This window comes from Macaca thibetana, chromosome 13 (assembly GCF_024542745.1).
Source record: "Macaca thibetana thibetana isolate TM-01 chromosome 13, ASM2454274v1, whole genome shotgun sequence".
In the NCBI taxonomy this organism is placed as follows: domain Eukaryota; kingdom Metazoa; phylum Chordata; class Mammalia; order Primates; family Cercopithecidae; genus Macaca; species Macaca thibetana.
The window spans coordinates 43,827,338-43,845,089 of NC_065590.1; the positions used below are offsets into that span (position 1 = coordinate 43,827,338).

Sequence of the window (17,752 nt, forward strand, 5' to 3'; positions counted from 1 at the left end):
GAGACAACCCAAATATTTCCTTTTTTTTATTATACTTTAAGTTCTAGGGTACATGTGCACAATGTACAGGTTGTCTCGTGGCTCTGTCTAATGTTGACAGTGAGGTGTTAAAGTCTCCCGTGATTATTGTATGGGAGTCTAAGTCTCTTTGTAGGTCTCTAAGGACTTGGTTTATGAATCTGGGTGCTCCTGTGTTGGGTGCATATATATTTAGGATAATTAGCTCTTCTTGTTGAATTGATCCCTTTACCATTATGTAATGGCCTTCTTTGTCTCTTCTGATCTTTGTTGGTTTAAAGTCTGTTTTATCAGAGAGTAGGATTGCAATCCCTGTTTTTTGTTTTGTTTTGTTTTCCATTTGCTTGGTAGATCTTCCTCCATCCCTTTATTTTGAGCCTATGTGTGTCTCTGCACATGAGATGGGTCTCCCTGAATACAGCACACTGATGGGTCTTGACTGTATCCAATTTGCCAGTCTGTGTCTTTTAATTGGAACATTTAGCCCATTAATATTTAAGGTTAATATTGTTATGTGTGAATTTGATCCTGTCATTATGATGTTATCTGGTTATTTTGCTCGTTAGCTGATGCAGTTTCTTCCTAGCATCGAAGGTCTTTAAAATTTGGCATGTTTTTGCAGTGGGTGGTACTGGTTGTTCCTTTCCATGTTTAGTGCTTCCTTCAGGAGCTCTTGTAGGGCAGACAAAATCTCTCAGCATTTGCTTGTCTGTAAAGGATTTTATTTCTCCTTCACTTATTAGGAAGCTTAGCTTGGCTGGATATGAAATTCTGGGTTGAAAATTCTTTTCTTTAAGAATGTTGAATGTTGGCCCCCACTCTCTTCTGACTTGTAGAGTTTCTGCTGAGAGATCTGCTGTTAGTCTGATGGGCTTCCCTTTGTGAGTAACCCGACCTTTCTCTCTGGCTGCCCTTAAGATTTTTTCCTTCGTTTCAACTTTGGTGAATCTGACAATTATGTGTCTTGGAGTTGCTCTTCTCGCGGAGTATCTTTGTGGTGTTCTCTGTATTTCCTGAATTTGAATGTTGGCCTGCCTTGCTAGGTTGGGGAAGTTCTCCTGGATAATATCCTGAAGGGCGTTTTCCAACTTGGTTCCATTCTCCCCGTCACTTTCAGGTACACCAATCAGATGTAGGTTTGGTCTTTTCTCACAGTGCCATATTTCTTGGAGGCTTTGTTCATTTCTTTTTACTCTTTTTTCTCTAAACTTCTCTTCTTGCTTCATTTCATTCATTTGATCTTCAGTCACTGATACCCTTTCTTCCAGTTGATCGAATCAGCTACTGAAGCTCGTGCATGTGTCACGTAGTTCTCGTGCCATGGGTTTCAGCTCCATCAGGTCATTTAAGGTCTTCTCCACGCTGTTTATTCTAGTTAGCCATTCCTCCAATATTCTTTCAAGGTTTTTAGTTTCTTTGCAATGGGTTCAAACATCCTCCTTTAGCTTGGAGAAGTTTGTTATTACCGATCCTCTGAAGCCTTCTTCTCTCAACTCGTCAAAGTCATTCTCTGTCCAGCTTTGTTCCATTGCTGGCGAGGAGCTGCCTTCCCATGGAAGGGGAGAGGCACTCTGATTTTTAGAATTTTCAGCTTTTCTGGTCTGTTTTTTCCCCATCTTTGTGGTTTTATCTACCTTTGGTCTTTGATGATGGTGACGTACAGATGGGGTTTTGGTGTGGGTGTCCTTTCTGTTTGTTAGTTTTCCTTCTAACAGTGAGGACCCTCAGCTGCAGGTCTGTTGGAGTTTGCTGGAGGTCCACTCCAGACCCTGTTTGCCTGGGTATCACCAGTGGAGGCTGCAGAACAGCGAATATTGCTGAACAGCAAATGCTGCTGCCTGATCGTTCCTCTGGAAGCTTCGTCTCAAAGGGGTACCCGGCCGTGTGAGGTGTTAGTTGGCCCCTACTGGAGGGTGCTTCCCAGTTAGGCTACTCGGGGGTCAGGGACCCACTTGAGGAGGCAGTCTGTCCGTTTTCAGATCTCAAACTCCTTGCTGGGAGAACCACTACTCTCTTCAAAGCTGTCAGACAAGGACATTTAAGTCTGCAGAGGTTTCTGCTGCCTTTTGTTCGGCTATGCCATGACTCCAGGTGACAAGATGGCCGAATAGGAATAGCTCCAGTCTACAGCTCCCAGCGTGAGCGATGCACAAGACAGGTGATTTCTGCATTTCCAACTGAGGTACCGGGTTCATCTCACGGGGGCTTGTCAGACAGTGGGGGCACGACAGTGGGTGCAGCCGATGGACTGTGAGCGGAAGGAGGGCGAGGCATCGCCTCACCCTGGAAGACCCCGTGGAGTCTACAGAGGCTGGCAGGCCTCCTTGAGCTGTGGTGGGCTCCATCCAGTTCGAGCTTCCCAGTGCCTTTGTTTACCTACTCAAGCCTCAACAATGGTGGGCACCCCTCCCCCAGCCTCATTGCCACCTTGCAGTTCGATCTCAGACTGCTGTGCTAGCAGTGAGCGAGGCTCCGTGGACGAGGGACCCTCCGAGCCAGGCACAGGATATTATCTCCTGGTGTACCATTTGCTAAGACCGTTAGAAAAGCACAGTATTAGGGTGGGAGTGATCCGATTTTCCGGGTACCATTTGTGACAGCTTCCCTTGGCTAGGAAAGGGATTTCCCCGATCCCTTGCGCTTCCAAGGTGAGGCGATGCCTCGCCCTCCTTCCGCTCATGGTCCATCCGCTGCACCCACTGTCGTGCCCCCACTCTCCAACAAGCCCCCGTGAGATGAATCCGTTACGTCAGTTGGAAATGCAGAAATCACCTGTCTTGTGCATCGCTCACGCTGGGAGCTGTAGACTGGAGCTGTTCCTATTCGGCCATCTTGTCACCTCCTCCTACATTAACTATTTTAAATGAGTTTTAAATTTGTGTAAAGTTAATTTACACTCATTTTTATTTTAAAAAATTTTAATTTGTGTAAATTAATTACACCAAAGAAGTTTTAGTCTGTGAAAATTTTTAATTTTAAATTACATTTAATTTTTTGAATAATAAATACAAACATGGCTCAGAATTCCAAAGGTTTCTAGTGAAAGTGTCTACTGCCAAACTTGTTCTGTAGTCATCCAGTCTTCTCTTCAGTGGCAAATAATGTTAACTGTTATAAACTAAACAGTCCATATTAGGTTTGCAATTACTCATGTATATTCTGTAAATATATAACATTTATAATTTTATATGTATATTACTTTTATCTTAATTTTATAGCATAGCCATTGTTTTCAAAATGTACTCTTCTTTCTAATGACAAGTTAATACATTCACATTACATAAAACTCAAACATTTAGAAATTAAGAGATCTGTATCATGCCACCAACCAGAAAAGGAATCTTAACATATTACGTGTTTTCTAGCTTTTCCCCTTCCACATATTTTTATCAAAATATAATCAGGCTTCCAGTTTTGCAACATGACTTTTAAAAAATTTAACAGAACAATTTTGGAAAGCTATATGTCAGTATATGTAGACTGACCCCCTTCTCTTTTTTATAGCTATATTATTCAATTGTATGAATATATTACACTTTTATCAGTACCCAATTAGTAAGTGTTTGAGTCATTCCCTGTTTTTAGTAAAATCAGTGCTGCTAGATAAGTCTAAGAAGATGCTGTCATTGAAGTATTTTAATCCCCTGGAACCTCTCTTAACAGAAAGAGCAACTACAATAATGAATGCCAATATCCATGGACAGCATCTACAACAAACTTTAGTGACAACATATTCTTATAAACCCCAAAACATAAGTGGATAGGGATAAATCACCAACAGCTACAGGACCCACTAAAAACTTCATGAGGTCTAGAGGGTCCACAGTGGGTGCTGAGGCAATGTGATTTCTTTGCAGTCCTCTGAAGGTCAACATGAAAATATTCAGTGAGGCTCAGGTAAGTGGCAGTAACAACTATAAGTCTCTTAAGGAACCCAAAAGCTTGGTCATTTAATTAGTGACATGCATGAATGGATGATCAAGATCCCCACTGTCCCTACCTACTATCTAGTGAAACCTCAGCCAAGGGAATAAATATGGCAGAAGCAGCTATGAAAGGTGAACAATAAGTGGGAGGGAGAACACTTATTTTATTATATTTTATAGAATAAAGTATTATGCAATTCTACAATCACAAAAAGTAAAATAATTAGAGGCACCCCTGTGAGGGAGTGGGATAGAGACAGCCTTCTGGGCTGCCTGTGAAATATATCACTATTCTTACTGTTTTTGTTTTTGTTTTTTACTGGCCCAGTATGGGGAGAGTAGAAAGTGAGCTCTAATGGGCTGTTACTTCCAGCTGTAAGCACCCAGTCACACCAGCCAGACGCAACCCTTGCCAGAGCCAGAGCCAAATTGGGAGTTAAACTGGGGGGGATCGCGGGGGCGGGTATACCTATGAAACAATAATGTAGGTGTCCCATGGCAAGCTCAGGTAGGGTATAAACCTCCTATGGAGCAGAAGGGAAAAGCTGACTTGATCTTGATTTTCAGTATAAATATAGACTATGAAAGCAGAGCCTCACACAAACAAAAATAACAACAACACCACTTTCATGGGAGAAACACATGGAAGGTAGGGGGACTTCTAATGGTCCAGTCAGATGAAAAATTCAACTACTAATTGGAAGATTTTGTGAAGTCATTCTCAGAACCACAGCAGAAAACAGAGATGATTCTGTAGATTCCAATTTGTGGAAACAAGAAAACTGTAGAAGGTATGGTGGTGATGGGATGATCTAGATTCTGGATCCTATAAATGCATAAGACTAACAAATCAAAATAATCTTTCTAGATAAATCCCAAAACTTAGGAGAAACACTTGAGAGTAGAGTTCAAATTGAGCACACCAAGCACAATGGGGGCATAGGAAAAAGAATGTAGAAATTAAAGGGGTAAAATAGAAGACCATATTTTTGTCTATGTGATGAACACAACAAACTCAGAAGCTCCAGACCTTTGCAGATAAGAAAGCTTTCTTGGCACACTCACCCCCTTAAAACTACAGAAAAGCCAGTGTTCCATAAAAATGAATAAGAACAAAGGGTTGCAATCACATCCCATACAAAGCAGCATTTGAAAAACAGAATAAGAGTAATTTCCCTATCAATAATGAAAGCACTCTAGAGAGACATGCCCACAAATAGATGAGAATTGACCCCAGTATTTTAAAATAATCTTAAATACAGTGATATAAGTTATGAAAGAATAATGTAAATAAGGATAATAAACTCAGAGGTGATTAAGGAAGATTTTTTTAGAGAATGAAAGAATAAGAAACAAAAGAAAAAATCATTTTAGAAATGAACTTAGAAGGATCACAACACTAAACACAATTGTTTATGATAACTAGAGAATTTAAAAGAGGAAATACTTAAAAATCAAAGATAAATGAAAATTGACTCAAGAATAAGTGCTAGAGAAAGATCATAGGCAAAGAAGATCCAACATACATAAAATAAGAATTCCTAGAGAAGAAAAACCAATGCAATACAGCAGCATCCTGAAAAACTCTTAAGAAAAATTTCCTGAAATAGAAAAATACTTTATAGTAGTAATGGAAGAGCACATCATAACCTGGAAACACCAGCCCAGGTTGGTCAACATCAAGACATGTTCTAATGAAATCCGTTGAGCATTTAGACGAAAATACCAGGTTCTCATAAATGAATGAAAATGGATTATGATCACTTTTTCTCAGCAACACTTTATATCAGAACACAATACAAAAATATATTTAAGATACTCAAGAAAAAGGTGAGCCAAAACAACCTATTTGCATTAGGTCCATTCTCACATTGCTATAAAGAACTACCAGAGCCTGGGTAATTTATTAAGAAAAGAGGTTTAATTGACTCATAGTTCTGCATGCTGTACAGAAGGCATGGCTGGGGAGGCCTCAGGAAACTTACGTCAGGGTGGAAGGGTGAAGGGGAAGCAAGCACCTTCTTCACATGGTGGAGAGGGAGAAAGAGAGTGAAGGGGGAGGTGCTACAGAAACAACCAAGTCTTGTGAGAACTCACTGTCATGAGTTTGACATGAGATTTGGGTAAGGACACAGAGCCAAACCATATCACTATTATTTCCATGAGCCACTAGTAGGAAATCTATTGGATAATGAGATTCAAACAGCCAACATGACTTGAGACTTCTATGTAAGGACTAGTGATAAGCATAATAAATATATCTACATTTAAAACTAACTGATGAAGCCAGTCACAAAAGGGTAAATACTATACGATTCCACTCATATGAAGTAGCTAAAGTGGTCATAACACATAGAAACAAAGTGGTGGTTGTCAAGAGCTGGAGAAGAGGAGGAGAATTAGTGTTTAATGGGTTTCAGTTTTGCAGGATTAAAAAGTTCAAGCAATCTGTTGCCCATCGACGTGAGTATACTCAACACTACCGAAGTATTCACTTAAAAATGATTAAGATAGTAAGTTTTCTTATGTGTTTTTTACCACAATAAATAAAAAACTATTAGCTTATAAGTAAATTAAAAAAAAAAACCTAAATGATACTTAAAGTGAGATAATGACACAACCCAAAACAAATAAAAATATAGGGAGAATAAGAAGAGTAGAATAAAAATATAGTAAGTGGGATGCTGAGACAGGAGGATTACTTGAGCCCAGCCTGCGTAACATGGCAAAACTCCACCTCTATAGAAAGTACAAAAATTAGCCAGGCATGGTGGCACACTCCTATACTCCCAGCTTCTCAGGTGGCTGATGTGGGAGGATTGCTTGAGTCCAGGAGGTCAAGGCTGCAGTGAACCATGAGCCACTGAGCTCCAGTCTGGATGACAGAGTGCGACCCTGTCTCCAAGAAAAGGAAAAAAATAAAATAAATAAAGGACTTTCTTACAGGTGCTGGCTAGAAATGAAAAGTATATTACTTCATATCTGACACTGGGAGAGAAGAAGGATAAAGGGGGAAATTGGTTACTAATTCCTGTAATGCTCACAGTAGAGAACCAACAGACAGTACTCCTCTAAAAATGACAGGAAAAAAAGAAAATGACTGGTAAATATCTCTGATGAATATTGATGCAAAAATCCTCAACAAAATACTAGCAAACCAAATTCAACAATACATTAAAAAGAGCATTCATCATGACCTAGTGAAATTTATTCCTGGGAGGAAAGGATGGTTCAAAATATGCAGATCAATGAATGTGATGTATCATAGCAACAGAATGAAAGACAAAAACCATATGACCGTTTTCATTTGATGCTAAAAAAGCATTTGATAAAATTCAACATCACTTCAGGATTAAAAACCATCAAAAATGGTGTAGAAAGAATATACCTCAGCTTAATAAAAGCCATATATGACAGACCCACAGCTGGTAACATACTGAATGAGAAAAAACTGAAAGCATTTCCTCTAGAATGCGGACAAAGCAAGGATGCCCGCTTTCACCACTGTTATTCAACATAGTACTGGAGGTCTTAGCAAGAGCAATTAGACAAGAGAAAGAAATAAAGGGCATCCATATTGGAAAGGAAGAAGTCAAACTGTCCTGGTTTGCAGATGCTATAATCTTATACTTGAAAAAAATGTGAAGAATCCACACAAAAGAACTGTGAGAACTGATAAATTCAGTGCGGCTGCGGGTTACAAAATCAACCTACAAAAATCAGTGGCATTTCTATATACCAACAGTGAACAATGTGAAGAAGAAATTTTAAAAGTAATCCCATTTACAATAGCCACAAATAAAATAAAATACCTAGGAATTAACTTAACCAAAGAAGTGAAAAAGCTGTATAATGAAAACTATAAAACACTGATGAAAGAAATTGAAGAGAACACCAAAAAGTGGAAAGATATTCCATGTTCGTGGACTGGAAGAATCAATATTGATAAAATGTCCATACTACCAAAACAATCTACATATTCAATGCAATCCATATCAAAATACCACTGACATTCTTCACAGAAATAGAAAAAAAAAAAAACACCCTAAAATTTACATGGAACCACAAAAGACATAGAGTAGCCAAAGCAATCCTAAGCAAAAAGTATCATATTACCTTACTTAAAATTATACTACAGAGCAGTAGTAACCAAAACAACATGGTACCGGCATAAAAATAGACATGCAGACCAATGGAACAAAACAGCTAACCAGAAACAAATCCACACACCTCCAGTGAACTCATTGTCAACAAAGGTGACAAGAGCATACACTGGGGAAAAGATAGTCTCTTCAATAAACGGTACTGGGAAAACTGGATATCCATATGTAGAAGAATGAAACTACACCCATATCTCTTGCCATATACAAAAATCAAATTGAAATGACTAAAGACTTAAATCTACAACCTCAAACTAATACAAGAAAATATTGGGGAAATGCTCCAGGGCATTGGTCTGGGTAGAAACTTCTTAAGTAATACCCCACAAGCACAGGTAACTAAAGCCAAAATGGACAAATGGGATCATATCAGGTTTAAAAGCTTCTACACAGCAAAGGAAACAATCCACAAAGTGAAGAGACAAGCCAGAGAATGAGGGAAAATACCGCAAACTAGCCACCTGACAAGGGATTAATAACCAGAATATATAAGGAATTTAAACAACTCTGTAGGGAAAAAACATGTAATAATCCTATTTTAAAATGAGCTAAAGACTTAAATAGACATTTCTCAAAGGAAGACATACAAGCCAGGCACAGTGGCTCATGCCTTTAATCCCAACACTTTGGGAGGCTGAGGTGGGCAGATTACCTGAGGTCAGGAGTTTGATACCAGCCTGGCCAACATGGTGAAACCCTGTCTCAACTAAAAACACAAAAATTAGCCAGGCATGGTGGCAGGTGCCTGTAATCCCAGCTACTCCGGAGGCTGAGGCAAGAAAATTGCTTGAACCTGGGAGGTGGAGGTTGCAGTGAGCCGAGACTGTGCCATTGCACTCCAGCCTGGGTGACAAGAGTGAGACTCTGTCTGGGAAAAAAATATATATACAAATGGCAAACAGGCATATAAAAATGTGCTCAACATCACTGATCACCAGAGAAATACAAATCAAAACTACAATGGGATATTATCTCACCCCAATTAAAATGGCTATTATTCCAAAAGACAGGTAATAAGAAAAGCTGATGAGGATGTGGAGAAAAGGGAAAACTCATACACTGTTGGTGGGAATGTAATTGAATACAACCACTATGGAGAACAGGTTGGAGGTTCCTCAAAAAACTAAAACTAGAGCTACCATCTGATTCAACAATCCCACTGCTGTTGTATCTACTCAAAAGAAGGTAAATTAGTCTATCAAAGAGATATCTGCACTCCCATGTTTGTTGCAGTGTGGTTCACAGTAGCCAAGACTTGGAAGTAACCTAAGTGTTCATCAGCAGATGAATGGATAAAGAAAATGTATATATACACAATGGTGTACTATTCAGCCATAAAAAAGAATGAGATCCTGTTATCTGCAACAACACAGATGGAACTGGATGAAATAAGCCAGGCACAGAAAGACAAACTTCTCATGTTCTCATTTGTAAGAGCTAAAAATTAAAATAATTGAACTCAGATAGCATAGAAGGATGGCTACCAGAGGCTGGGAAGAATAATGGGGGAGGTAGTGGGGAAGTGAGGGTGGTTGCTGCGTACAACAAAATAGAATGACTAAGACCTAGTATTTGCTAGCACAACAGGGTGTCTATGGTAAAAAATAGTTGTACATTTTAAAATAACTAAAAGAGTATAATTGGACTGTTTGTAAAATAGAGAATAGAAGGATGGTTACCAGAGCTGGGGAGGTGGAGATGGTTAACAGATACCAAAAAAAGATAGTTAGAAATAATGAATAAGACATAGTATTTGACAGCACAACAGGGTGACTTTAGTCAATAATAATTTAATTGTACACTTTAAAATGACTAAAAGGGTATAACTAGATTGTAACAGAAAGGATAAATACCTGAGGTGATGGATACCCCATTTCCACAATGTGATTATTATACATTGCATGCCTGTTTCAGAGTATCTCATATACTCCATAAAGATCTATACATACTATATACTCACAAAAATTAAAAACAAATTAATAAAAAAATGACAGGTGCCAATGGTATTATATAAAGATATCAATATAAATGCAATTATTGGAATAAATACAAACTTTACTAAGTATTAAAAGTTTATACACACACACTCCCATGCACCCCAAATAAGGCAGACAGTACAGACTCTGTATGTGTGTACAGTGAAACAATATGACAAATTTGAGACCAGATATAAACATTCATCTTATCAATGAATGTAAATGGGCTGAACTCACTTATAAAAAGTTCAGATTAGTAACAAAGCAAAATCTAAAACTATGCTGAATATCAGATACACAGATAGATACACAGACAAGGGAAGGAAGGAGGAAGAGGAAGAATGAGAGATTGATTTAGAATGGTTGAAAATAAAGGATAAACAAAGATGCAGACAAATGTGACACCTAGTCTTGGTATCTGAGAAAGGTATATAATTCAGATCAAAAAGAGACAGAAGGAGGGCTTTCATAATGCTAAATACTACAATTCACAATGAAGATGTAATGCTTTATGGAATCTCCTAATAACACAGCAACAGCTTTCATTAAGCAGAAGTTACAGGGCTGCAAGTAGAGACAGAAAGAACTGTACTATAAAAGGAAACTGTAACGTACCTCTCTCAATTTAAGAAAAATCAAGTGCACAAAAAAGGAGGAAATAGAAAATCTAAACAACATAATCAATGAGGTAGATCTTTTAGATCTGTAGTAAACTCTGAATTCTGATAATGGAGGATATGCCTTTTTTTAAGTGCTTATGGGAACATTCAGGAAAAGTTGGCCATATCTTAGGCAACAAATGAAACTTCAATCATAAGTCAGTTTCAAAGAACAGAAACAATAGAGAAAAATACACTCTGATCTGGAAGCAATAAAATGAGAAATGATTAATAAAATACAATCAAAAGGCCTGCTATTTGGCATCCTAAAAACATACTGTTGAATAATTCTTAAACTGCAGAATTTCTTGAAAATTAAAGAAAATCCTATATATATAAAAAATGATTGAGTTATTAGGGTAAAATGTATAGTACTTAATGTTTATATCAATAAAAATGAAATTTAAGAAAATCAGAAATCCTTAGAAGCTGTGAAATAGAGCAGTCCCCTCCTCAAAAAAATGGCAGAAGGAAGGACTGAATTTAAAAAGCAGAAATTAATGCTAAAATTTTTAGAAATTAAATCTAGAAAATAGACAATAGAAATAACAAATCCCAAATCTGGCCACTTGAAAAATAAATCACAAAAATAATCAGCTGTTGGAGGATGGGAAAAGGCACAAATATACAAAATAGAAATGATAAATAATTATCAAACAGAAAATTTTAAGTATTATAAGAGAATACTTCATACAACTCTATGCAAATAAATTTGAAGAGTTACATTGGATGGATAATTTCTAAGAAAATTACAGGTTAAGTCTTAAATGACAATTTACCTTAGAAGAGAATAGGAAACTTCAAGTGCTCCCTCCACAATAACAGTCCCAGCTCAAAAAGTTTAGTGACGAAATTATACCAAACCTGTAAAAATCAGATTACCCAATCGTTGTTAAACTTTACTAGAGCATTAAAAGAGAGAAAATTGTCAAAATTGATGTTATAAATAAAGTGTAACATTGATCTAAAACCTTAAAACCTATTGTACTGCAGATCATTCTCACTCTGAGTATCAGTGTAAAAACTTTTTAAGTATTAGCATGTGGAATCCAAAGCATATTTTTAAAATACTATATCATGACCAAGAGGGGTTTATTCCAGTTTGCAAGTATGATTTTTGTATTAGTCCATTCTCACATTGCTATAAGGCACTACCTCCTGAGACTGGGTAAATTATAAAGAAAATAGGTTTAATTGACTCACAGTTCTGCAGGCTGTACAGGAAGCATGGCTTGAGAGCCCTCAGGAAACTTATAATCATGGTGGAAGGCAAAGAGGAAGCAGCATGTCCTACATGTCTGGAGCAGGAGGAAGAGAGTGAAGGTGAAGGTGCCACACTTTTAAACAACCAGATCTCATGAGAATTCACTATTATGAGAACAGCAAGGGGGAAATCCTCCCCCATGATCCAATTACCTCCCACCAGGCTCCCCCTCTAACACTGGGAAATACAGTTTGACATTAGATTTGGTAGATTTGGGTGAGTACAAAGACCCAAACCATATCATTTAACCCCTGGTCCTTCCCATATTGTATGTCCTTCTCACATTTCAAAACACAATCATGCCTTCCTAATAGTCCCCCAAAGTCTTAACTCATCCCCACCTCCCCATAACCCTTCCCAGCTCTGGTAACCATCCTTCTACTCTCTATCTTACAAATAATCCAATTATACTCCTTTAGTTATTTTTAAATGTACAATTCTTTTTTACTGTAGACACCCTGTTGTGCTAGCAAATACTAGGTCTTAGTCATTCTTTCCATTTTGTTATACCCAATAACCTTCCTCACTCTCCCCCACTACCCTTCCCAGCCTCTGGTAACCATCCTTCTAGTCTGAGTTCAGTTATTTTAATTTTTAGCTCTTATAAATAAGTGAGAACATGATAAGTTTGTCTTTCTGTGCCTGGCTTATTTCATCCAGTTCCATCCGTGTTGTTGCAGATAACAGGATCTCCTTCTTTTTTACGGCTGAATAGTACGCCATTGTGTATGTATACCACATTTTCTTTATCCATTCATCTGCTGATGAACACTTAGGTTGCTTCCAAGTCTTGGTTACTGTGAACCACACTGCAACAAATATGGGAGTGCAGATATCTCTTTGATAGACGAATTTAACTTCTTTTGAGTAGATACCCAGCAGTGGGATTGTTGAATCACATGATAGCTCTAGTTTTAGTTTTTTGAGGAACCTCCAACCTGTTCTCCATAGTGGTTGTACTAAATTACATTCCCACCAACAATGCATGAGTTTTCCCTTTTCTCATCTTAAAAAAGGCAAGTCCCTTCCACCTATGAACCTGTAAAATCAAAAACAAGTTAGTTACTTTCAAGATACAATGGGGGTACAGGTATTGGATAAATACACCCATTCCAAAAGGGATAAAGCAGCCAAAATAAAGGGACTACAGGCCCCATGCAAGTCTGAAACCCACCAGAGCAGTCATTAGGTTTTAAAGCTCCAAAATAATCTCCCTTCACTCCATGTCTCACATCGAGCACATGCTGATACAAGCAGTGGGCTCCCAAGGCCCTGGATAGTTCTGCCCCTTTGGCTCTGCACGGCTCTGCTCCCATGGCTGCTTTCATGAGCTGCTGTTGAGTGTCTGTGGTTTTTCCAGGTGCACAGTACAAGCTGTTGGTGTATCTACCATTCTGGGGTCTGGGGGATGGTGGCCCTCTTCTCACAGCTCCACTAGGCAGTGCCCCAGTGGGGACTCTGTGGGGGGAAATGGGGAGCCTCCAACCCCACAGTTCCTGTCTGCACTGCTGTAGCAGAAGTTCTCAGTGAGGGTCCTGCCCCTGCAGCAGACTTCTGCCTGGACATCCAGGTGTGTCCATACATCCTCTGATATCTAGGCTGAAGTTCCCAAGCCTCAACTCTTACACTGTGCACCTGCAGGCTTAATACCACATGGAAGCCACCAAGGCTTAGGGCTTGCACCCTCTGAAGCAATGGCGCAAGCTATACCTTGGCTCATTTTAGCCATGGCTGGAGTTGCGGCAGCCCCGATGAAGGGTGCCATGTCTGGAGGCTGCACAGAGCAGTAGGGCCCCGAGCTTTGCCCACAAAACTATTCTTCCCTCCTAGGCCTCCAGGCTTGTGATAGGAGGGGCTGCTGCAAAGGTCTCTGAAATGCCTTGGAGGCATTTTCCTTATTGTCTTTACTAACATTCAGCTCCTCTTATGCAAATTTCTGCAGCCAGCTTGAATTACCCCCCAGAAAGTGGATTTTTATTTTCTACCACATGGTTAGGCTGCAAATTTTCCAAACTTTTACACTTTGCTTCCCCTTTAAATATAAGTTCCAGTTTCATATCATCTCTACTCACTCATATGACCACACGTTGTTAGAAGCAGCTGGGCCAAACCTTGAATGGTGTGCTGCTCAGAAATTCTTCCACCATATACCCTAAATCATGACTCTCAAGTTGAAAGTTCCACAGATCCCCAGAGCAGGGGTACAATGCTGTCAGTCTCTGCTAAAGCATAGCAAGAGTGACTTTACTCCAGTTCCCAGTAAGTTTCTCATCTCCATCTGAGACCACCTTAGCCTGGACTTCAATAATTTAACCAGTCTCTAAGAAGCTACAAACTTTCCCTCATCTTCCTGTCTTTTCTGAGCCCTCCAAACTGTTCCAACTTCTGCTCACTACCCAGTTCCAAAGTTGCTTCCACATTTTCAGGTATCTTTATATCAATGCCCCTCTCCCAGTACCACTTTTCTGTATTAGTCCTTTCTATAAAGAACTGAGACTGGGTAATTTACAAAGATAAGAGGCCTCAGGAAACTTATAGTCATGGCAGAAGGCGAAGGGTGAGCAGGAGGAAGAGAGTGAAGGTGAAGGTGCCACACACTTTTAAACAACCCGATCTCATGAGAACTCACTATTAGTAGAACAGCAAGGCGGGGGAAATCTGCCTCCATGATACAATCACCTCCCACCAGGCTCTTCCTTCAACACAGCAGATCACCCCTCCCTAAGTTAACTTACAAATTTAACATTATGCATATAAAAATACCATCAGACTATTTTTCCCTGGGGTCCACAAGTTAATTGTAAAATTTATTTGGAAAGCCAATAAAAAAAAATCTGGGAATATCCTACAAAAGAATAGTAACAAGAACCTAGCCCTACGGACATTTAAACATACTGTAAAAACTATTTAATTAAAATTACCGAGTATATTGGCATCCCAATGGAAATGAGCAGAAAATCCATATGGAAATTTAGTGTATGATAAAGGCAGTTCAAATCAGTGAAGAAAAGATGAACTTTAGCTTTTTAATAAATGGAATTTCTGTAAGTGTATTAGATTTTTTAATGATAAAATTGGATTCACTCCTCACACCATGATAAATTCCAGAAGGATGAGGGATTTAAATGTAAACAAATGAAACCATGTAAGTACTAGAAGAAAACATGGGTGAAATCTGGTATAAACCGTAAATGGGAGAACCCTTCCTAAAAATGAATAGTAGACAAAATATCTCCCCCGAGAGATGTTCACATTCTAATCCCTAGAACTTGTGAATATGCTACATTACATGGCAAAAGGGACTTTGCAGATTTAACTAAGATTACAGAGAAATTATTCTGTATTATCCAGGTGGGCCCAATCTAATGAAAAGAACCAGAGAACTTTCTTTGGCTAGTTAGAAAAGGAGGTCTTGCAGCAACATGGATAGAACTGGAAGCCATTAAGTGAAACAAGTCAAACACAGAAAGACAAATATTGCATGTTCTCACTTATAAGTGGGAGCTAAATAATGACTGGTTTCAGACATGTTGAAATTTCCTTAATAAATTATGTACGTTTAATCACAAGCTTGCATAAGTACCCTTATACATATCTTCAGGCTCATTCTATTGATATTTTTTACAGGATATATTGCAATAGGTAGGCTTTCTAGGCCAAAGAATATGAATATTTTTATTTTTATTAATACTGCCAAATGGCCCTTTTAAAAGTACAACTAACCCTTGAACAAGGTGGGGGTTTAGGGGCACCCCCATGAAGTAGAAAATCCATGTATAAATTTTGACTTTCCCAGAACTTAACTACTAGTAGCCAACTGTTGATTGGAAGCCTTACCAATAGCATAAACAATCAATTAACATATGTTTTATATGTTATATACTATCTTCTTACAATAAAGTAAGCTAGAAGAAAGAAAATTTTATTACAAAAATCATAAGGAAGGGAAAATATATTTACCATTAAATGGAAGTGAATTGTAAAGGTCTTCATCCGTGTTGTCTTCGTGTTGAGTAGGCTGAGAAGGAGGAAGAGGAGGGTTGGGTATTGCTATCTTGGGGTGGCAGAGGCAGAATACATGAAGGAGGTTGAAGGAGAGGCAACAGAGGTAGGCATACTTGGTGTAACTTTATGGAAATACACCATAATTTCTGTTTTTCATTTCTCTAAAGATGTTTCTATATTGTACCAATCCTTCCATTGTTTGCTTTAGTTTCAGTGCCTGTTTCAGAAGAGTCTGTGTCAGAAGTAGTCAAAAGCAGTCTTGAACAGTCAGAACCCTTCTGCCAGATTGTCTGTCAATTTGTTTTCTGGCACTGGTTCTTCTATGCCTTCTTCCTCATGGTCTGACTACTCATATGCAGAGGCACTCATGTCTTCCTTACTAATAAATGTCCTTTGTGGCATTTTTTTTCCCCAAGAATCAAGCACTTTTATCTGCATTAAACACCTCGGGTTGATATCCTTTCTCCTCAATGATTTTCTTAATGGTGCCTGAGAACTTGTCTGCTGCTTCTTGGTCAGCAGAAGCTGCTTCTCCTGTTATCTTGATATTTTTCAAGCCAAACACCTTTCTAAAATTATCAGACCATCCTTTGCTGGCATTAAATTCTCCAGCTTTAGATCCTTCACCTTCCTTTTGCTTTAAGTTGTCATATAATGACTTCACTTTTTCTCAAATCATTATAGTCTATATATATGTCTTTGTCATAGGAATCCTGTACCCACATGAAACCTGTATTTTCAAAACAAGATAAAAGGATATTTTGCAAAAAGTGCAAGATTTTAGCACCTGCTGGCATAGCTTCAGTGACAGCTTCATGAATTTCTTTTTCCTTTTTTAGAATGGTCCTTATGCTGGATTCATTTATCTTGAAATGGTGAGCAACCACAGCTGCAGGTCCCCAGTCTATCATACATATCAAGCAATTCACCATTTTCTTGTAATGTCAGGACTTTTCTCTACTTCTTGGCAGAACTTCCAGCATCACTAGTGGTACTTCATAGGGGATTGATAGTGTTACTCAAGGTTTCTGGTATTGCACTAAAAATAATGAAAAATACACAAGAACCACAAAAGATCACTTTTTACTATGATACACAATTTACTTAAGAGACAGACTGCTCATGGATAGATGATTAGCATCATGCAGCATTTTAAGCAGAGACTCAAAAACCTCAAATCCACCACAATAGCAAGAGGAGGTGGCTATATAATTATTACAGTAGTATAGCATGTGTACTACAATTAATTTTATATGATTATGATTTAATATTCAATCTTTATGTTTGTTAACATTTCTTTTGATTGAATGGTTCCATGTATGGTTTATAAGTGTGTGTATACATTTTGATAAATTTTAACTTTTTTATAATAGATTTGTATTTATCTCAGACTAGTATCTACATTTTTTTTTAATTCATGAAATACCTTTTTCTTAATTTTTTTGGATATTTTTAGCCTATGTGGTTCATCTTGTGAGTTTTTCAAATTGTCACAAACCTCCAAAAACTATTTTTGATATATTTGTTGAAAAAAATCTATGTCTGTCCTGGCATGGTGGCTCACGCCTGTAACCCTTTGGGAGGCTGAGGCAGGAGGATCACTTAAGCCCAGGAGTTCGAGGCTGCAGTGATCTGTGATCCAGCCTGGATGCCAGAATGAGGTCCTGTCTCAAAAAAATCAAATAAAAAAAAAAGTAAAAAGAAAAAAAATCCATGTATAAGTGGACCCACGCAGTTCAAACCC

At 38.3% G+C, this 17,752-nt stretch overlaps 1 protein-coding gene and 1 long non-coding RNA gene across 6 annotated transcripts in view; one reads left to right on the top strand and one right to left on the bottom strand.

Annotated features, from left to right (window-relative positions):
* Window positions 1-17,752, top strand: part of WDPCP (WD repeat containing planar cell polarity effector) — a 487,239-nt gene that overhangs the window by 386,671 nt on the left and 82,816 nt on the right. The window lies entirely within an intron of this gene.
* Window positions 11,526-16,414, bottom strand: LOC126933628 (uncharacterized). The gene is made up of 3 exons (XR_007718689.1): window positions 15,964-16,414; window positions 11,943-12,037; window positions 11,526-11,603 (listed from the first exon to the last, which is right to left on the bottom strand). It is a non-coding gene; the product is annotated as an uncharacterized LOC126933628 (long non-coding RNA).